The 15,392-nt window shown below is 44.5% G+C and overlaps 11 non-coding genes across 11 annotated transcripts; all 11 read right to left on the minus strand.

Moving 5' to 3' along the window:
• Positions 1-270: 270 nt before the first annotated feature.
• Positions 271-343, minus strand: TRNAK-UUU (transfer RNA lysine (anticodon UUU)). Its single transcript has one exon. It is a non-coding gene; the product is annotated as a tRNA-Lys (tRNA).
• Positions 344-3,016: 2,673 nt separating this feature from the next.
• TRNAK-UUU (transfer RNA lysine (anticodon UUU)) lies at positions 3,017-3,089 on the minus strand. Its single transcript has one exon. It is a non-coding gene; the product is annotated as a tRNA-Lys (tRNA).
• Positions 3,090-5,010: 1,921 nt separating this feature from the next.
• TRNAK-UUU (transfer RNA lysine (anticodon UUU)) lies at positions 5,011-5,083 on the minus strand. The gene has a single exon. It is a non-coding gene; the product is annotated as a tRNA-Lys (tRNA).
• Positions 5,084-6,030: 947 nt separating this feature from the next.
• Positions 6,031-6,103, minus strand: TRNAK-UUU (transfer RNA lysine (anticodon UUU)). Its single transcript has one exon. It is a non-coding gene; the product is annotated as a tRNA-Lys (tRNA).
• A 707-nt stretch (positions 6,104-6,810) lies between these two features.
• Positions 6,811-6,883, minus strand: TRNAK-UUU (transfer RNA lysine (anticodon UUU)). Its single transcript has one exon. It is a non-coding gene; the product is annotated as a tRNA-Lys (tRNA).
• Positions 6,884-8,406: 1,523 nt separating this feature from the next.
• Positions 8,407-8,479, minus strand: TRNAK-UUU (transfer RNA lysine (anticodon UUU)). Its single transcript has one exon. It is a non-coding gene; the product is annotated as a tRNA-Lys (tRNA).
• An 838-nt stretch (positions 8,480-9,317) lies between these two features.
• Positions 9,318-9,390, minus strand: TRNAK-UUU (transfer RNA lysine (anticodon UUU)). Its single transcript has one exon. It is a non-coding gene; the product is annotated as a tRNA-Lys (tRNA).
• A 1,526-nt stretch (positions 9,391-10,916) lies between these two features.
• TRNAK-UUU (transfer RNA lysine (anticodon UUU)) lies at positions 10,917-10,989 on the minus strand. Its single transcript has one exon. It is a non-coding gene; the product is annotated as a tRNA-Lys (tRNA).
• Positions 10,990-11,827: 838 nt separating this feature from the next.
• On the minus strand, positions 11,828-11,900 carry TRNAK-UUU (transfer RNA lysine (anticodon UUU)). The gene has a single exon. It is a non-coding gene; the product is annotated as a tRNA-Lys (tRNA).
• An 838-nt stretch (positions 11,901-12,738) lies between these two features.
• Positions 12,739-12,811, minus strand: TRNAK-UUU (transfer RNA lysine (anticodon UUU)). Its single transcript has one exon. It is a non-coding gene; the product is annotated as a tRNA-Lys (tRNA).
• Positions 12,812-13,649: 838 nt separating this feature from the next.
• Positions 13,650-13,722, minus strand: TRNAK-UUU (transfer RNA lysine (anticodon UUU)). The gene has a single exon. It is a non-coding gene; the product is annotated as a tRNA-Lys (tRNA).
• Between the last annotated feature and the right edge of the window lie 1,670 nt (positions 13,723-15,392).

The raw sequence follows: 15,392 nt of genomic DNA on the forward strand, positions 1-15,392 counted from the left end.
GTAAAAATTCAATGTATATTTCAAATTTGCGGTCAAATGAGCCAAACTGGAAATGTTCTCTAAATAACCTATGTTTTCCATTCTGCTACTCTTGCCTTAAATGTAAAATTGACCTGGTGCATAAAGCAATTTGCCTGTACCAGAACTTTTTAAGATTATACCATGTCACTTTTCTGTGTAGAAGCATGGCTTAACCTGCACCAAACGCTTAAGTGCCGACAGAATTGCAGGTAGCCCCTCTTAATATTGGTGAACTAAAAACCATGGGAGCGCCCGAACAGGGACTTGAACCCTGGACCCTCAGATTAAAAGTCTGATGCTCTACCGACTGAGCTATCCGGGCTCTTGCAAAGCTCGTCCGCCGGTGCTCCATGCGTGCGTGCGTGCGTGCGTGCGTGCGTGCGTGCGTGCGTGCGTGCCTGCCTGCTAACATGGTCCAATTGTAAAGCTACTTTCAGGTGATTGCAAACGTAGCACTGCCTGTCAACCAGAAAAGTACTGTGCGCTGCACTGCTCACCTGCTTGTAAATTGAATCTCCTCTGCCGGCTTACACACAAATTGCCGCAAATCATTGTCAGTTTCAACACCTTCACCCCTTGCTTGAGTGCTGATAAGCTGTTTCAAGGTATCCGGGAGGTCTCCTTCCTCTTTGTGTATGATGCTGACTTCACATCCATTTCAAGGGGAAAATTGACTTTGCATTTTCTCAAAGCACGTTTCTAGATCAGAAAGACACTGAATCTGTCTGGAACAAGTAGATCCCAGCGCTTGAGCAGACAGGAATGTTTGACAGGGGGATAAATAAAGGTAGGCGTGGCAAGAGAGGCATTTGGAATGTGGGTGCTGAGAGAAAATCTAAGCGCGCATGACTCAAACGGTAGACCCTTAACCCTTCTATTTGCCACAAGAAAGTTGTCGAAGTTGAAAATAGACTCCAACACTATAGTAAAAATTCAATGTATATTTCAAATTTGCAGTCAAATTAGCCAAACTGGAAATGTTCTCTATATAACCTATGTTTTCCATTCTGCTGCCTTAAATGTAAAATTGACCTGGTGCATAAAGCAATTTGCCTGTACCAGAACTTTTTAAGATTATACCATGTCACTTTTCTGTGTAGAAGCATGGCTTAACCTGCACCAAACGCTTAAGTGCCGACAGAATTGCAGGTAGCCCCTCTTAATATTGGTGAACTAAATACCATGGGAGCGCCCAAACAGGGACTTGATCCCTGGACCCTCAGATTAAAAGTCTGATGCTCTACCGACTGAGCTATCCGGGATCTTACAAGGCTTGTCCGCCGGTGCTCCGTGCGTGCCTGCTAACATGGTCCAATTGAAAAGCTACTTTCAGGTGATTGAAAACGTAGCACTGCCTGTCAACCAGAAAAGTACTGTGCGCTGCACTGCTCACCTGCTTGTAAATTGAATCTCCTCTGCCGGCTTACACACAAATTGCCGCAAATCATTGTCAGTTTCAACACCTTCACCCCTTGCTTGAGTGCTGATAAGCTGTTTCAAGGTATCCGGGAGGTCTCCTTCCTCTTTGTGTATGATGCTGCCTTCACATCCATTTCAAGGGGACAATTGACTTTGCATTTTCTCAAAGCACGTTTCTAGATCAGAAAGACACTGAATCTGTCTGGAACAAGTAGATCCCAGCGCTTGAGCAGACAGGAATGTTTGACAGGGGGATAAATAAAGGTAGGCGTGGCAAGAGAGGCATTTGGAATGTGGGTGCTGAGAGAAAATCTAAGCGCGCATGACTCAAACGTTAGACCCGAAACCCTTCTATTTGCCACAAGAAAGTTGTCGAAGTTGAAAATAGACTCCAATACTATAGTAAAAATTCAATGTATATTTCAAATTTGCGGTCAAATGAGCCAAACTGGAAATGTTCTCTAAATAACCTATGTTTTCCATTCTGCTACTCTTGCCTTAAATGTAAAATTGACCTGGTGCATAAAGCAATTTGCCTGTACCAGAACTTTTTAAGATTATACCATGTCACTTTTCTGTGTAGAAGCATGGCTTAACCTGCACCAAACGCTTAAGTGCCGACAGAATTGCAGGTAGCCCCTCTTAATATTGGTGAACTAAAATCCATGGGAGCGGCCGAACAGGGACTTGAACCCTGGACCCTCAGATTAAAAGTCTGATGCTCTACCGACTGAGCTATCCGGGATCTTGCAAAGCTCGTCCGCCGGCGCTCCGTGCGTGCGTGCCTGCTAACATGGTCCAATTGAAAAGCTACTTTCAGGTGATTGAAAACGTAGCACTGCCTGTCAACCAGAAAAGTACTGTGCGCTGCAATGCTCACCTGCTTGTAAATTGAATCTCCTCTGCCGGCTTACACACAAATTGCCGCAAATCATTGTCAGTTTCAACACCTTCACCCCTTGCTTGAGTGCTGATAAGCTGTTTCAAGGTATCCGGGAGGTCTCCTTCCTCTTTCAAGGGGACAATTGACTTAGCATTTTCAAGGGGACAATTGACTTAGCATTTTCTCAAAGCACGTTTCTAGATCAGAAAGACACTGAATCTGTCTGGAACAAGTAGATCCCAGCGCTTGAGCAGACAGGAATGTTTGACAGGGGGATAAATAAAGGTAGGCGTGGCAAGAGAGGCATTTGGAATGTGGGTGCGGAGAGAAAATCTAAGCGCGCATGACTCAAACGGTAGACCCGAAACCCTTCTATTTGCCACAAGAAAGTTGTCGAAGTTGAAAATAGACTCCAACACTATAGTAAAATTTCAATTTATATTTCAAATTTGCGGTCAAATTAGCCAAACTGGAAATGTTCTCTAAATAACCTATGTTTTCCATTCTGCTACTCTTGCCTTAAATGTAAAATTGACCTGGTGCATAAAGCAATTTGCCTGTACCAGAACTTTTTAAGATTATACCATGTCACTTTTCTGTGTAGAAGCATGGCTTAACCTGCACCAACCGCTTAAGTGCCGACAGAATTGCAGGTATCCCCTCTTAATATTGGTGAACTAAAAACCATGGGAGCGCCCGAACAGGGACTTGAACCCTGGACCCTCAGATTAAAAGTCTGATGCTCTACCAACTGAGCTATCCGGGCTCTTGCAAAGCTCGTCCGCCGGTGCTCCGTGCGTGCGTGCGTGCGTGCCTGCTAACATGGTCCAATTGAAAAGCTACTTTCAGGTGATTGAAAACGTAGCACTGCCTGTCAACCAGAAAAGTACTGTGCGCTGCACTGCTCACCTGCTTGTAAATTGAATCTCCTCTGCCGGCTTACACACAAATTGCCGCAAATCATTGTCAGTTTCAAAACCTTCACCCCTTGCTTGAGTGCTGATAAGCTGTTTCAAGGTATCCGGGAGGTCTCCTTCCTCTTTGTGTATGATGCAGACTTCACATCCATTTCAAGGGGAAAATTGACTTTGCATTTTCTCAAAGCACGTTTCTAGATCAGAAAGACACTGAATCTGTCTGGAACAAGTAGATCCCAGCGCTTGAGCAGACAGGAATGTTTGACAGGGGGATAAATAAAGGTAGGCGTGGCAAGAGAGGCATTTGGAATGTGGGTGCTGAGAGAAAATCTAAGCGCGCATGACTCAAACGGTAGACCCGAAACCCTTCTATTTGCCACAAGAAAGTTGTCGAAGTTGAAAATAGACTCCAACACTATAGTAAAAATTCAATGTATATTTCAAATTTGCGGTCAAATTAGCCAAACTGGAAATGTTCTCTAAATAACCTATGTTTTCCACTCTGCTACTCTTGCCTTAAATGTAAAATTGACCTGGTGCATAAAGCAATTTGCCTGTACCAGAACTTTTTAAGATTATACCATGTCACTTTTCTAAATAACCTATGTTTTCCATTCTGCTACTCTTGCCTTAAATGTAAAATTGACCTGGTGCATAAAGCAATTTGCCTGTACCAAAAATTTTTAAGATTATACCACGTCACTTTTCTGTGTAGAAGCATGGCTTAACCTGCACCAAACGCTTAAGTGCCGACAGAATTGCAGGTAGCCCCTCTTAATATTGGTGAACTAAAAACCATGGGAGCGCCCAAACAGGGACTTGAACCCTGGACACTCAGATTAAAAGTCTGATGCTCTACCGACTGAGCTATCCGGGCTCTTGCAAACCTCGTCCGCCGGCGCTCCGTGCGTGCGTGCGTGCGTGCGTGCGTGCGTGCGTGCGTGCGTGCGTGCGTGCGTGCGTGTGTGCGTGCGTGCCTGCTAACATGGTCCAATTGAAAAGCTACTTTCAGGTGATTGAAAACGTAGCACTGCCTGTCAACCAGAAAAGTACTGTGCGCTGCACTGCTCACCTGCTTGTAAATTGAATCTCCTCTGCCGGCTTACACACAAATTGCCGCAAATCATTGTCAGTTTCAACACCTTCACCCCTTGCTTGAGTGCTGATAAGCTGTTTCAAGGTATCCGGGAGGTCTCCTTCCTCTTTGTGTATGATGCTGACTTCACATCCATTTCAAGGGGACAATTGACTTTGCATTTTCTCAAAGCACGTTTCTAGATCAGAAAGACACTAAATCTGTCTGGAACAAGTAGATCCCAGCACTTGAGCAGACAGGAATGTTTGACAGGGGGATAAATAAAGGTAGGCGTGGCAAGAGAGGCATTTGGAATGTGGGTGCGGAGAGAAAATCTAAGCGCGCATGACTCAAACGGTAGACCCGAAACCCTTCTATTTGCCACAAGAAAGTTATCGAAGTTGAAAATAGACTCCAACACTATAGTAAAATTTCAATGTATATTTCAAATTTGCGGTCAAATTAGCCAAACTGGAAATGTTCTCTAAATAACCTATGTTTTCCATTCTGCTACTCTTGCCTTAAATGTAAAATTGACCTGGTGCATAAAGCAATTTGCCTGTACCAGAACTTTTTAAGATTATACCATGTCACTTTTCTGTGTAGAAGCATGGCTTAACCTGCACCAAACGCTTAAGTGCCGACAGAATTGCAGGTATCCCCTCTTAATATTGGTGAACTAAAAACCATGGGAGCGCCCGAACAGGGACTTGAACCCTGGACCCTCAGATTAAAAGTCTGATGCTCTACCGACTGAGCTATCCGGGCTCTTGCAAAGCTCGTCCGCCGGTGCTCCGTGCGTGCGTGCCTGCTAACATGGTCCAATTGAAAAGCTACTTTCAGGTGATTGAAAACGTAGCACTGCCTGTCAACCAGAAAAGTACTGTGCGCTGCACTGCTCACCTGCTTGTAAATTGAATCTCCTCTGCCGGCTTACACACAAATTGCCGCAAATCATTGTCAGTTTCAACACCTTCACCCCTTGCTTGAGTGCTGATAAGCTGTTTCAAGGTATCCGGGAGGTCTCCTTCCTCTTTGTGTATGATGCAGACTTCACATCCATTTCAAGGGGAAAATTGACTTTGCATTTTCTCAAAGCACGTTTCTAGATCAGAAAGACACTGAATCTGTCTGGAACAAGTAGATCCCAGCGCTTGAGCAGACAGGAATGTTTGACAGGGGGATAAATAAAGGTAGGCGTGGCAAGAGAGGCATTTGGAATGTGGGTGCTGAGAGAAAATCTAAGCGCGCATGACTCAAACGGTAGACCCGAAACCCTTCTATTTGCCACAAGAAAGTTGTCGAAGTTGAAAATAGACTCCAACACTATAGTAAAAATTCAATGTATATTTCAAATTTGCGGTCAAATTAGCCAAACTGGAAATGTTCTCTAAATAACCTATGTTTTCCATTCTGCTACTCTTGCCTTAAATGTAAAATTGACCTGGTGCATAAAGCAATTTGCCTGTACCAGAACTTTTTAAGATTATACCATGTCACTTTTCTAAATAACCTATGTTTTCCATTCTGCTACTCTTGCCTTAAATGTAAAATTGACCTGGTGCATAAAGCAATTTGCCTGTACCAGAAATTTTTAAGATTATACCACGTCACTTTTCTGTGTAGAAGCATGGCTTAACCTGCACCAAACGCTTAAGTGCCGACAGAATTGCAGGTAGCCCCTCTTAATATTGGTGAACTAAAAACCATGGGAGCACCCGAACAGGGACTTGAACCCTGGACCCTCAGATTAAAAGTCTGATGCTCTACCGACTGAGCTATCCGGGCTCTTGCAAACCTCGTCCGCCGGCGCTCCGTGCGTGCGTGCGTGCGTGCGTGCGTGCGTGCGTGCGTGCGTGCGTGCGTGCGTTCGTGCCTGCTAACATGGTCCAATTGAAAAGCTACTTTCAGGTGATTGAAAACGTAGCACTGCCTGTCAACCAGAAAAGTACTGTGCGCTGCACTGCTCACCTGCTTGTAAATTGAATCTCCTCTGACGGCTTACACACAAATTGCCGCAAATCATTGTCAGTTTCAACACCTTCACCCCTTGCTTGAGTGCTGATAAGCTGTTTCAAGGTATCCGGGAGGTCTCCTTCCTCTTTGTGTATGATGCTGACTTCACATCCATTTCAAGGGGACAATTGACTTTGCATTTTCTCAAAGCACGTTTCTAGATCAGAAAGACACTGAATCTGTCTGGAACAAGTAGATCCCAGCGCTTGAGCAGACAGGAATGTTTGACAGGGGGATAAATAAAGGTAGGCGTGGCAAGAGAGGCATTTGGAATGTGGGTGCTGAGAGAAAATCTAAGCGCGCATGACTCAAACGGTAGACCCGGTAGACCCGAAACCCTTCTATTTGCCACAAGAAAGTTGTCGAAGTTGAAAATAGACTCCAACACTATAGTAAAAATTCAATGTATATTTCAATTTTGCGGTCAAATTAATAAGAGGTAGCCCCTCTTAATATTGGTGAACTAAAAACCATGGGAGCGCCCGAACAGGGACTTGAACCCTGGACCCTCAGATTAAAAGTCTGATGCTCTACCGACTGAGCTATCCGGGCTCTTGCAAAGCTCGTCCGCCGGCGCTCCGTGCGTGCGTGCGTGCGTGCGTGCGTGCGTGCGTGCGTGCGTGCGTGCGTGCGTGCGTGCCTGCTAACATGGTCCAATTGAAAAGCTACTTTCAGGTGATTGAAAACGTAGCACTGCCTGTCTACCAGAAAAGTACCAGCGCTTGAGCAGACAGGAATGTTTGACAGGGGGATAAATAAAGGTAGGCGTGGCAAGAGAGGCATTTGGAATGTGGGTGCTGAGAGAAAATCTAAGCGCGCATGACTCAAACGTTAGACCCGAAACCCTTCTATTTGCCACAAGAAAGTTGTCGAAGTTGAAAATAGACTCCAATACTATAGTAAAAATTCAATGTATATTTCAAATTTGCGGTCAAATGAGCCAAACTGGAAATGTTCTCTAAATAACCTATGTTTTCCATTCTGCTACTCTTGCCTTAAATGTAAAATTGACCTGGTGCATAAAGCAATTTGCCTGTACCAGAACTTTTTAAGATTATACCATGTCACTTTTCTGTGTAGAAGCATGGCTTAACCTGCACCAAACGCTTAAGTGCCGACAGAATTGCAGGTAGCCCCTCTTAATATTGGTGAACTAAAATCCATGGGAGCGCCCGAACAGGGACTTGAACCCTGGACCCTCAGATTAAAAGTCTGATGCTCTACCGACTGAGCTATCCGGGATCTTGCAAAGCTCGTCCGCCGGCGCTCCGTGCGTGCGTGCCTGCTAACATGGTCCAATTGAAAAGCTACTTTCAGGTGATTGAAAACGTAGCACTGCCTGTCAACCAGAAAAGTACTGTGCGCTGCACTGCTCACCTGCTTGTAAATTGAATCTCCTCTGCCGGCTTACACACAAATTGCCGCAAATCATTGTCAGTTTCAACACCTTCACCCCTTGCTTGAGTGCTGATAAGCTGTTTCAAGGTATCCGGGAGGTCTCCTTCCTCTTTGTGTATGATGCTGACTTCACATCCATTTCAAGGGGACAATTGACTTTGCATTTTCTCAAAGCACGTTTCTAGATCAGAAAGACACTGAATCTGTCTGGAACAAGTAGATCCCAGCGCTTGAGCAGACAGGAATGTTTGACAGGGGGATAAATAAAGGTAGGCGTGGCAAGAGAGGCATTTGGAATGTGGGTGCTGAGAGAAAATCTAAGCGCGCATGACTCAAACGGTAGACCCGAAACCCTTCTATTTGCCACAAGAAAGTTGTCGAAGTTGAAAATAGACTCCAACACTATAGTAAAAATTCAATGTATATTTCAAATTTGCGGTCAAATTAGCCAAACTGGAAATGTTCTCTAAATAACCTATGTTTTCCATTCTGCTACTCTTGCCTTAAATGTAAAATTGACCTGGTGCATAAAGCAATTTGCCTGTACCAGAACTTTTTAAGATTATACCATGTCACTTTTCTGTGTAGAAGCATGGCTTAACCTGCACCAAACGCCTAAGTGCCGACAGAATTGCAGGTATCCCCTCTTAATATTGGTGAACTAAAAACCATGGGAGCGCCCGAACAGGGACTTGAACCCTGGACCCTCAGATTAAAAGTCTGATGCTCTACCGACTGAGCTATCCAGGCTCTTGCAAAGCTAGTCCGCTGGTGCTCCGTGCGTGCCTGCTAACATGGTCCAATTGAAAAGCTACTTTCAGGTGATTGAAAACGTAGCACTGCCTGTCAACCAGAAAAGTACTGTGCGCTGCACTGCTCACCTGCTTGTAAATTGAATCTCCTCTGCCGGCTTACACACAAATTGCCGCAAATCATTGTCAGTTTCAACACCTTCACCCCTTGCTTGAGTGCTGATAAGCTGTTTCAAGGTATCCGGGAGGTCTCCTTCCTCTTTGTGTATGATGCAGACTTCACATCCATTTCAAGGGGAAAATTGACTTTGCATTTTCTCAAAGCACGTTTCTAGATCAGAAAGACACTGAATCTGTCTGGAACAAGTAGATCCCAGCGCTTGAGCAGACAGGAATGTTTGACAGGGGGATAAATAAAGGTAGGCGTGGCAAGAGAGGCATTTGGAATGTGGGTGCTGAGAGAAAATCTAAGCGCGCATGACTCAAACGGTAGACCCGGTAGACCCGAAACCCTTCTATTTGCCACAAGAAAGTTGTCGAAGTTGAAAATAGACTCCAACACTATAGTAAAAATTCAATGTATATTTCACATTTGCGGTCAAATTAGCCAAACTGGAAATGTTCTCTAAATAACCTATGTTTTCCATTCTGCTACTCTTGCTTTAAATGTAAAATTGACCTGGTGCATAAAGCAATTTGCCTGTACCAGAACTTTTTAAGATTATACCCTGTCACTTTTCTGTGTAGAAGCATGGCTTAACCTGCACCAAACGCTTAAGTGCCGACAGAATTGCAGGTAGCCCCTCTTAATATTGGTGAACTAAAAACCATGGGAGCGCCCGAACAGGGACTTGAACCCTGGACCCTCAGATTAAAAGTCTGATGCTCTACCGACTGAGCTATCCGGGCTCTTGCAAAGCTCGTCCGCCGGTGCTCCGTGCGTGCCTGCTAACATGGTCCAATTGAAAAGCTACTTTCAGGTGATTGAAAACGTAGCACTGCCTGTCAACCAGAAAAGTACTGTGCGCTGCACTGCTCACCTGCTTGTAAATTGAATCTCCTCTGCCGGCTTACACACAAATTGCCGCAAATCATTGTCAGTTTCAACACCTTCACCCCTTGCTTGAGTGCTGATAAGCTGTTTCAAGGTATCCGGGAGGTCTCCTTCCTCTTTGTGTATGATGCTGACTTCACATCCATTTCAAGGGGACAATTGACTTTGCATTTTCTCAAAGCACGTTTCTAGATCAGAAAGACACTGAATCTGTCTGGAACAAGTAGATCCCAGCGCTTGAGCAGACAGGAATGTTTGACAGGGGGATAAATAAAGGTAGGCGTGGCAAGAGAGGCATTTGGAATGTGGGTGCTGAGAGAAAATCTAAGCGCGCATGACTCAAACGGTAGACCCGGTAGACCCGAAACCCTTCTATTTGCCACAAGAAAGTTGTCGAAGTTGAAAATAGACTCCAACACTATAGTAAAAATTCAATGTATATTTCACATTTGCGGTCAAATTAGCCAAACTGGAAATGTTCTCTAAATAACCTATGTTTTCCATTCTGCTGCCTTAAATGTAAAATTGACCTGGTGCATAAAGCAATTTGCCTGTACCAGAACTTTTTAAGAGTGCGTGCGTGCGTGCCTGCTAACATGGTCCAATTGAAAAGCTACTTTCAGGTGATTGAAAACGTAGCACTGCCTGTCAACCAGAAAAGTACTGTGCGCTGCACTGCTCACCTGTTTGTAAATTGAATCTCCTCTGCCGGCTTACACACAAATTGCCGCAAATCATTGTCAGTTTCAACACCTTCACCCCTTGCTTGAGTGCTGATAAGCTGTTTCAAGGTATCCGGGAGGTCTCCTTCCTCTTTGTGTATGATGCTGACTTCACATCCATTTCAAGGGGACAATTGACTTTGCATTTTCTCAAAGCACGTTTCTAGATCAGAAAGACACTGAATCTGTCTGGAACAAGTAGATCCCAGCGCTTGAGAAGACAGGAATGTTTGACAGGGGGATAAATAAAGGTAGGCGTGGCAAGAGAGGCATTTGGAATGTGGGTGCTGAGAGAAAATCTAAGCGCGCATGACTCAAACGGTAGACCCGAAACCCTTCTATTTGCCACAAGAAAGTTGTCGAAGTTGAAAATAGACTCCAACACTATAGTAAAAATTCAATGTATATTTCAAATTTGCGGTCAAATTAGCCAAACTGGAAATGTTCTCTAAATAACCTATGTTTTCCATTCTGCTACTCTTGCCTTAAATGTAAAATTGACCTGGTGCATAAAGCAATTTGCCTGTACCAGAACTTTTTAAGATTATACCATGTCACTTTTCTGTGTAGAAGCATGGCTTAACCTGCACCAAACGCTTAAGTGCCGACAGAATTGCAGGTAGCCCCTCTTAATATTGGTGAACTAAAAACCATGGGAGCGCCCGAACAGGGACTTGAACCCTGGACCCTCAGATTAAAAGTCTGATGCTCTACCGACTGAGCTATCCGGGCTCTTGCAAAGCTAGTCCGCCGGTGCTCCGTGCGTGCCTGCTAACATGGTCCAATTGAAAAGCTACTTTCAGGTGATTGAAAACGTAGCACTGCCTGTCAACCAGAAAAATACTGTGCGCTGCACTGCTCACCTGCTTGTAAATTGAATCTCCTCTGCCGGCTTACACACAAATTGCCGCAAATCATTGTCAGTTTCAACACCTTCACCCCTTGCTTGAGTGCTGATAAGCTGTTTCAAGGTATCCGGGAGGTCTCCTTCCTCTTTGTGTATGATGCTGACTTCACATCCATTTCAAGGGGACAATTGACTTTGCATTTTCTCAAAGCACGTTTCTAGATCAGAAAGACACTGAATCTGTCTGGAACAAGTAGATCCCAGCGCTTGAGCAGACAGGAATGTTTGACAGGGGGATAAATAAAGGTAGGCGTGGCAAGAGAGGCATTTGGAATGTGGGTGCTGAGAGAAAATCTAAGCGCGCATGACTCAAACGGTAGACCCGGTAGATCCGAAACCCTTCTATTTGCCACAAGAAAGTTGTCGAAGTTGAAAATAGACTCCAACACTATAGTAAAAATTCAATGTATATTTCAAATTTGCGGTCAAATGAGCCAAACTGGAAATGTTCTCTAAATAACCTATGTTTTCCATTCTGCTACTCTTGCTTTAAATGTAAAATTGACCTGGTGCATAAAGCAATTTGCCTGTACCAGAACTTTTTAAGATTATACCATGTCACTTTTCTGTGTAGAAGCATGGCTTAACCTGCACCAAACGCTTAAGTGCCGACAGAATTGCAGGTAGCCCCTCTTAATATTGGTGAACTAAAAACCATGGGAGCGCCCGAACAGGGACTTGAACCCTGGACCCTCAGATTAAAAGTCTGATGCTCTACCGACTGAGCTATCCGGGCTCTTGCAATGCTCGTCCGCCGGTGCTCCGTGCGTGCCTGCTAACATGGTCCAATTGAAAAGCTACTTTCAGGTGATTGAAAACGTAGCACTGCCTGTCAACCAGAAAAGTACTGTGCGCTGCACTGCTCACCTGCTTGTAAATTGAATCTCCTCTGCCGGCTTACACACAAATTGCCGCAAATCATTGTCAGTTTCAACACCTTCACCCCTTGCTTGAGTGCTGATAAGCTGTTTCAAGGTATCCGGGAGGTCTCCTTCCTCTTTGTGTATGATGCTGACTTCACATCCATTTCAAGGGGACAATTGACTTTGCATTTTCTCAAAGCACGTTTCTAGATCAGAAAGACACTGAATCTGTCTGGAACAAGTAGATCCCAGCGCTTGAGCAGACAGGAATGTTTGACAGGGGGATAAATAAAGGTAGGCGTGGCAAGAGAGGCATTTGGAATGTGGGTGCTGAGAGAAAATCTAAGCGCGCATGACTCAAACGGTAGACCCGGTAGACCCGAAACCCTTCTATTTGCCACAAGAAAGTTGTCGAAGTTGAAAATAGACTCCAACACTATAGTAAAAATTCAATGTATATTTCAAATTTGCGGTCAAATTAGCCAAACTGGAAATGTTCTCTAAATAACCTATGTTTTCCATTCTGCTACTCTTGCCTTAAATGTAAAATTGACCTGGTGCATAAAGCAATTTGCCTGTACCAGAACTTTTTAAGATTATACCATGTCACTTTTCTGTGTAGAAGCATGGCTTAACCTGCACCAAACGCTTAAGTGCCGACAGAATTGCAGGTAGCCCCTCTTAATATTGGTGAACTAAAAACCATTGGAGCGCCCGAACAGGGACTTGAACCCTGGACCCTCAGATTAAAAGTCTGATGCTCTACCGACTGAGCTATCCGGGCTCTTGCAAAGCTCGTCCGCCGTTGCTCCGTGTGTGCCTGCTAACATGGTCCAATTGAAAAGCTACTTTCAGGTGATTGAAAACGTAGCACTGCCTGTGAACCAGAAAAGTACTGTGCGCTGCACTGCTCACCTGCTTGTAAATTGAATCTCCTCTGCCGGCTTACACACAAATTGCCGCAAATCATTGTCAGTTTCAACACCTTCACCCCTTGCTTGAGTGCTGATAAGCTGTTTCAAGGTATCCGGGAGGTCTCCTTCCTCTTTGTGTATGATGCAGACTTCACATCCATTTCAAGGGGACAATTGACTTTGCATTTTCTCAAAGCACGTTTCTAGATCAGAAAGACACTGAATCTGTCGGGAACAAGTAGATCCCAGCGCTTGAGCAGACAGGAATGTTTGACAGGGGGATAAATAAAGGTAGGCGTGGCAAGAGAGGCATTTGGAATGTGGGTGCTGAGAGAAAATCTAAGCGCGCATGACTCAAACGGTAGACCCGGTAGACCCGAAACCCTTCTATTTGCCACAAGAAAGTTGTCGAAGTTGAAAATAGACTCCAACACTATAGTAAAAATTCAATGTATATTTCAAATTTGCGGTCAAATGAGCCAAACTGGAAATGTTCTCTAAATAACCTATGTTTTCCATTCTGCTACTCTTGCTTTAAATGTAAAATTGACCTGGTGCATAAAGCAATTTGCCTGTACCAGAACTTTTTAAGATTATACCATGTCACTTTTCTGTGTAGAAGCATGGCTTAACCTGCACCAAACTCTTAAGTGCCGACAGAATTGCAGGTAGCCCCTCTTAATATTGGTGAACTAAAAACCATGGGAGCGCCCGAACAGGGACTTGAACCCTGGACCCTCAGATTAAAAGTCTGATGCTCTACCGACTGAGCTATCCGGGCTCTTGCAATGCTCGTCCGCCGGTGCTCCGTGCGTGCCTGCTAACATGGTCCAATTGAAAAGCTACTTTCAGGTGATTGAAAACGTAGCACTGCCTGTCAACCAGAAAAATACTGTGCGCTGCACTGCTCACCTGCTTGTAAATTGAATCTCCTCTGCCGGCTTACACACAAATTGCCGCAAATCATTGTCAGTTTCAACACCTTCACCCCTTGCTTGAGTGCTGATAAGCTGTTTCAAGGTATCCGGGAGGTCTCCTTCCTCTTTGTGTATGATGCTGACTTCACATCCATTTCAAGGGGACAATTGACTTTGTATTTTCTCAAAGCACGTTTCTAGATCAGAAAGACACTGAATCTGTCTGGAACAAGTAGATCCCAGCGCTTGAGCAGACAGGAATGTTTGACAGGGGGATAAATAAAGGTAGGCGTGGCAAGAGAGGCATTTGGAATGTGGGTGCTGAGAGAAAATCTAAGCGCGCATGACTCAAACGGTAGACCCGAAACCCTTCTATTTGCCACAAGAAAGTTGTCGAAGTTGAAAATAGACTCCAACACTATAGTAAAAATTCAATGTATATTTCAAATTTGCGGTCAAATTAGCCAAAGTGGAAATGTTCTCTAAATAACCTATGTTTTCCATTCTGCTACTCTTGCCTTAAATGTAAAATTGACCTGGTGCATAAAGCAATTTGCCTGTACCAGAACTTTTTAAGATTATACCATGTCACTTTTCTAAATAACCTATGTTTTCCATTCTGCTACTCTTGCCTTAAATGTAAAATTGACCTGGTGCATAAAGCAATTTGCCTGTACCAGAAATTTTTAAGATTATACCACGTCACTTTTCTGTGTAGAAGCATGGCTTAACCTGCACCAAACGCTTAAGTGCCGACAGAATTGCAGGTAGCCCCTCTTAATATTGGTGAACTAAAAACCATGGGAGCGCCCGAACAGGGACTTAAACCCTGGACCCTCAGATTAAAAGTCTGATGCTCTACCGACTGAGCTATCCGGGCTCTTGCAAACCTTGTCCGCCGGCGCTCCGTGCGTGCTTGCGTGCGTGCGTGCGTGCGTTCGTGCGTGCGTGCGTTCGTGCGTGCGTGCGTGCGTGCCTGCTAACATGGTCCAATTGAAAAGCTACTTTCAGGTGATTGAAAACGTAGCACTGCCTGTCAACCAGAAAAGTACTGTGCGCTGCACTGCTCACCTGCTTGTAAATTGAATCTCCTCTGCCGGCTTACACACAAATTGCCGCAAATCATTGTCAGTTTCAACACCTTCACCCCTTGCTTGAGTGCTGATAAGCTGTTTCAAGGTATCCGGGAGGTCTCCTTCCTCTTTGTGTATGATGCTGACTTCACATCCATTTCAAGGGGACAATTGACTTTGCATTTTCTCAAAGCACGTTTCTAGATCAGAAAGACACTGAATCTGTCTGGAACAAGTAGATCCCAGCGCTTGAGCAGACAGGAATGTTTGACAGGGGGATAAATAAAGGTAGGCGTGGCAAGAGAGGCATTTGGAATGTGGGTGCTGAGAGAAAATCTAAGCGCGCATGACTCAAACGGTAGACCCGGTAGACCCGAAACCCTTCTATTTGCCACAAGAAAGTTGTCGAAGTTGAAAATAGACTCCAACACTATAGTAAAAATTCAATGTATATTTCAAAT

This window comes from Pelobates fuscus, chromosome 5 (assembly GCF_036172605.1).
Source record: "Pelobates fuscus isolate aPelFus1 chromosome 5, aPelFus1.pri, whole genome shotgun sequence".
In the NCBI taxonomy this organism is placed as follows: domain Eukaryota; kingdom Metazoa; phylum Chordata; class Amphibia; order Anura; family Pelobatidae; genus Pelobates; species Pelobates fuscus.